Source organism: Silurus meridionalis, chromosome 23, assembly GCF_014805685.1.
Source record: "Silurus meridionalis isolate SWU-2019-XX chromosome 23, ASM1480568v1, whole genome shotgun sequence".
Taxonomy (NCBI): Eukaryota; Metazoa; Chordata; class Actinopteri; order Siluriformes; family Siluridae; genus Silurus; species Silurus meridionalis.
The window spans coordinates 5,522,279-5,528,278 of NC_060906.1; positions in this window are offsets into that span (position 1 = coordinate 5,522,279).

Consider the following 6,000-nt stretch of genomic DNA (forward strand, 5'->3'; position numbering starts at 1 on the left):
TAAACTCAATACAATATGTGGTGTTTGCAATTTTAAAGTACACTTTTATAAATAAATACCCTAAATTTTAATTTTAGTTGTAATAAGGAAAACATCTAAGAAAAAAATTATTTGGTTACAGCTCTACATTGAAGTACACAGAGTCACACCAGACCAGTGAGCAGACATTCAGTCTGCAAACATGTGTGTATATTAATGTTTATTGTGATTTATTTATTTGGCAAATTACTGTAAATATTTTGGATTCATGTTTTTTTACACCTGCTCTTATACAAAAATGTGTTATGATCCAGAATAGTCCTGATGGTGGTTAATAATCCACCATTTCAGTCGTTTGGCATGTTAACTTGCAAATATAAATGAAACCAGCAAATGGTCAGTGTTTTGTTTTCAGTCACTTTCATTAGGTAATGTTTGTCTTTCTTGTTGTCTTCCTCACCCTCCTGAGTAATATATTACAGGAAAATACAAAACAGGAAATGATGGACAAACTGCGAATCATCTTCAAGACCCTTCAGAGTAGAAAATCAACTGATGAGTCAGAGACCTGGATTCACAATTTGTTGCCACCTCAAGATTTGAGTTCTCTTCAGGACATGGAGGAAGAGCAGCATAGTGATTCTGACCTCCAGAAACAGTCGCTATGTTGGCATACCATCACATTTCCTAAAACTGAGGTGACAAGCTTCAGTGTTTTCAGGACAGGTTCAAAATCAAGAGATGGCTTATTTTTATAAGCTCAGGGCCGCAGCCTTAAATTCCCCCCCCCTCCATTCACAAACCAGCGCTCGGCCACGCCCCCTGCTGCCACACATGGGTAATGCTGACATCCACTATCCAAAAATGTATTTCTTTCCTTCCTTCCAACACTTGAACTGACACAGAACAATAAACTATGAATACAACCAGAATACAAAACACAGTGACAGTCTACTAAAAACTACTAAGTTCAGCATAAACAAATAATAAACAAGAAAAATTCATAGCTCAAAAGTTTTCTTGAGATGTTGTGAAGGAACACACAGTCCTAATCCCCTTCAGGTGTGTCATTCCCTGTCTACCTGCTCCCGGCCCCGCCCTCCATTCACAAACCACCGCTCGGCCACGCCCCCTGCTGCCTCACATGGGTAATGCTGATTTCCACTATCCAAAAATGTATATACCCTATTATTAGTACAGATGTTTTAGCAGCTGTCTTATGAAGTGCTGATCAAAGAGAATCAAGTTTTATATCAATAAAAAACTTAAATTTTTTAACTTTACATTTATGAAATACCAAAAATACCATCCAACTCCTTTGACATTGATTCCCAAATCAAAAACAGTACATTAATTATTTAAAATAAAATTGTTGTAAACAGAAAACTATCCAAAAGTTTTTATTAGAATTACGAAAAAGTAAAGAAGTGAATTGTATATACATTTGTATTCATTAATCCACAACTTATTTCTCACAATCAAAACAGAAATAATTTAAACTGCTGGTCTGAACATCGTATTGTTGAAATATAAAGCACAATTTGGTGTTTGTGTTGAGAAGAGATGATATCAGTAAAAGAGAATCGGCGGAGTGTCCACAAGGAGTTTCAGCCTCTGTCTTCCCCATGGTAACGGTGATAAGACTAATGGTAGCTACTGTAGGATTTACTGCTACACTGTAAAAAACATTCTGTAAATTTACATAGAAATTTAACAGTAAATTGCTGTTTTCATGAAATATCAGTAGATTGCCGTTTTTGCAGTGCATTGTGGGAAGACTTGTTCACTTCAGGTCATTTTAACGGTATTATATCATGTTTTTTGATTTGTGTGACGTGGATTATCACCACGAGGTAGTTTGCACCTGTATCTATGTCATACAGTGAGAAAAATAAGTATTTAAACACCCTGCTATTTTGCAAGTTCTCCCACTTAGAAATCATCGAGGGGTCTGAAATTGTCATCGTAGGTGCATGTCCACTGTGAGAGACATAATCTAAAAAAAAATCCAGAAATCACAATGTATGATTTTTTAACTATTTATTTGTATGATACAGCTGCAAATAAGTATTTGAACACCTGAGAAAGTCAATGTTAATATTTGGTACAGTAGCCTTTGTTTGCAATTACAGAGGTCAAACGTTTCTGTAGTTTTTCACCAGGTTTGGACACACTGCAGGAGGGATTTAGGTCCACTCTTCCACACAGATCTTCTCTAGATCAGTCAGGTTTCTGGCCTGTCACTGAGAAACACGGAGTTTGAGCTCCCTCCAAAGATTCTCTATTGGGTTTAGGTCTGGAGACTGGCTAGGCCACGCCAGAACCTTGATATGTTTCTTACAGAGCCACTCCTTGGTTATCCTGGCTGTGTGCTTCGGGTCATTGTCATGTTGGAAGACCCAGCCTCGACCCATCATCAATTCTCTAACTGAGGGAAGGAGGTTGTTCCCCAAAATCTCGCAATACGTGGCCCCGGTCATCCTCTCCTTAATACAGTGCAGTCGCCCTGTCCCATGTGCAGAAAAACACCCCAAAGCATGATGCTACCACCCCCATGCTTTACAGTAGGGATGGTGTTCTTGGGATGGTGCTCATCATTCTTCTTCCTCCAAACACGTTTAGTGGAATTATGACCCAAAGTTCTATTTTGGTCTCATCTGACCACATGACTTTCTCCAATGACTCCTCTGGATCATCCAAATGGTCATTGGCAAACTTAAGACGTGCCTGGACATGTGCTGGTTTAAGCAGGGGAACCTTCCGTGGCGTGCATGATTTCAAATCATGACGTCTTAGTGTATTACCAACAGTAACCTTGGAAACGGTGGTCCCAGCTCTTTTCAGGTCATTGACCAGCTCCTCCCGTGTAGTTCTGGGCTGATTTCTCACCTTCCTTAGGATCATTGAGACCCCACGAGGTGAGATCTTGCATGGAGCCCCAGTCCGAGGGAGATTGACAGTCATGTTTAGCTTCTTCCATTTTCTAATGATTGCTCCAACAGTGGACCTTTTTTCACCAAGCTGCTTGGCAATTTCCGCGTAGCCCTTTCCAGCCTTGTGGAGGTGTACAATTTTGTCTCTAGTGTCTTTGGACAGCTCTTTGGTCTTGGCCATGTTAGTAGTTGGATTCTTACTGATTGTATGGGGTGGATCAAACAGGTGCATCTAATTTAGGATAATAAATGTAGTGGAGGTGGACATTTTAAAGGCAGACTAACAGGTCTTTGAGGGTCAGAATTCTAGCATACAAATAAATAGTTAAAAAATCACATTGTGATTTCTGGATTTTTTTTTAGATTATGTCTCTTACAGTGGACATGCACCTACGATGACAATTTCAAACCCCTCCATGATTTCTAAGTGGGAGAACTTGCAAAATATCTTTATCTTTTAAAATTCACATGTAATATTTATTTTTTAATGTTTTAATCAGAGAAAGCAATAGTTAGTAAAGTCTGCCAATCTTTTTACTTATAGGCAAGACTTTTTATCCGACTGGTACATTTAAAATTTTAGAAGGACAAATCGTTACTGAATCACAATAATTTCTATTTTGTGTAAATTCACCTGATTTGTATTATCACAAAATATATCCGTTGAATGTGTTGCAATGTATTTCTAAAAATAGTCATGAAAATATGTGGGTAACGGATCAATCAAAACAGAGACCGTCATCATAACTGATTCGGAAAGTGTGTGTAGACTCCACTCAGAAAACAACGTTTTTGAAATTTTGAGATCTGGAGCGAAGCAGCGCGGACCTGCACAACTTTCCCTGTATACGACCCCCCCATACTGCCATTGTGTTGTTAACAGCTAAGAGTTCACTTTTTATTCTGTTCATTTGACTAAAAATCTGCAAACTCGACTCTCAAATTAGATTTTCGTATTATTTTACAATTTAACGGTTGATTACACCATATGTTACTCACTGATTTATTGGTATTGCTTTCTAAAAAGCATGCGGTAAAGATTCGGTCAAGTCGTGTTCCGTTAGGGGCTTAAAACTTTCCAAAACTGTGATCAGGTAATGTTAACGTCCAAATACAAGAGATATGCTTGTGTTATGCTTGTGTAGCCGTAGTTGGAAAGACAGGTTTATTGTATGCTAGTTTATAGTGAATGGTTATAGGCCATAATTATCGCCAGATTACTGTGAATGTGCTCATTAAAAAAAAAATCTAACGTCAAATCATCTTGCACTTTTGTCAGCCATTTTATCTTTTGAGCGTGACTCAAATGCATCAGTAATTTGTTAGATATTGGTCCTGCTGTCCTTTGCCTTAGGATTGATCTTGCTATGTACTTTTAACATTAGCAGATCCTTGTCCTTCTAACAGATCAAGCACTGATCAAATGCAAATTGTGTTTCTCTGTAGGGAACAAGACTTTAAGTAGTTTGGTGAGAAAGTGGTCATGAGATGCTTAGTTGACGACCTGAAAGAGCTTTAGACTACAGCTGTATGTTTTCCTGATGGACTGAACGTCAAAGCAATTTTGCGGGAGATAGGCGGTGACAATTTATGCTCACATAGCATTGGTGGGTTTGTGGAAAATTTCAGTGGAAGCACATACTTCTGCAGATACTGTGAAATAGATAAACATTTCAGCAAGATCCACTTTCCAGGGCCACATTTCATACAGTGTTCAAAACTGTTCTGAGGGTTTGCCTCATAGTGGAGGCATCAAGTTTGACTCATCATTCACTGAGCTCTTTCTATCATGTTTGTCAGCCAGGGTTGCCCCCATGCCTTGGACATGATTTGTTTGAAGGTCGTATGATATTCCTTTATGTATACAACATTTTGTAAAAGTTGACAGACAATTTACTTACCTGGAATTAAATCGCAGGATCAGTCAGTTTGTTTCTGGCAAACGAAAACAGGGACAGACCGTGTGAAATAAACCTGGGAAGTGAGAAGCTTGGGGGCCACGCTGTACAAAACTGGTGTATTTTAAGGATGCTGCCATTGTTGATTGGTGACAAAATTGAATCCCCTGGTACAAATAAAGTTTGGCAACTAATTTTACTGTTAAGGGAAATCGTAGCACTTGTTTGCTCACCAGCCATTTCCAAGGGTCAGGTGGGGTATTTGAGAGTTTTGATTTATGAGTACCTACATTTTAGGAAACACATTTTTCCTGCCCACTGTCTCAGACCTAAACATCATTATCTTAGCCACTACCCTGAGCTTATTATTCATTTCTGTCCACTCATTCGCTTGTGGACTTTAAGGTTTGAGAGCAAGTATGTTTATTTCAAACAATGTGTAAGAAAATTACGTAACTTTCAAAATCTCTGCTTGACTCTTGCAGAAAGACATCGGCTTCTTCAGGCATTTCTTCATTCTGGTGAGTTCTTCCCTCATACTATTGTCACAGACAAGGCAAACAAAGTTTGTAGTGAGTAAGTACAATGACCTCATTAGGGAAGCTGTAGCTGAATATGCTTTTTAGCCTGAAAACACTATGGTTGCTCATGAAGCAACTCTTAAAGGAACAACATACAAAACAAACATGTATGTTGTTATTCAGGAAACTGATGAAGGCATTACTGTGGGAAGGATTGTGATGACAGTCATACAGAATTCAGTGTATTTCATCACTGAACTTTTCCAAACCTCCATGATCCATAACATGGGTGTTTACTGCTTGACAGCAAAAAATGGTTCCTACTTATGTGTTAATCAGAATGACCTTTGATTTACATTCCAGGTCTGCTGAAGGTAAACCTGCCACTACAGACAACTGCACACTCCTTGATCATGTTTACATCTCACCATCCAATGTCTGTGCTGAAGGAGTGTTGCAAACATACTTCAGCTACCACAATGCAGTGTATTGTGTTTTGCACTTTTAATCTTCTTAAAAACTTTGTTGGTTATATTGTTGGTTCCATTGACAGTTGTTTGGTCTGTGCGCTACTAAGCGGGTTTTTTCAAGCTAGAACTTCAGGCGTTTAGTTTTTACAAATCTTTCACATACACTCCATGTATTTATGTAAATTTAATAGCTTTTAAT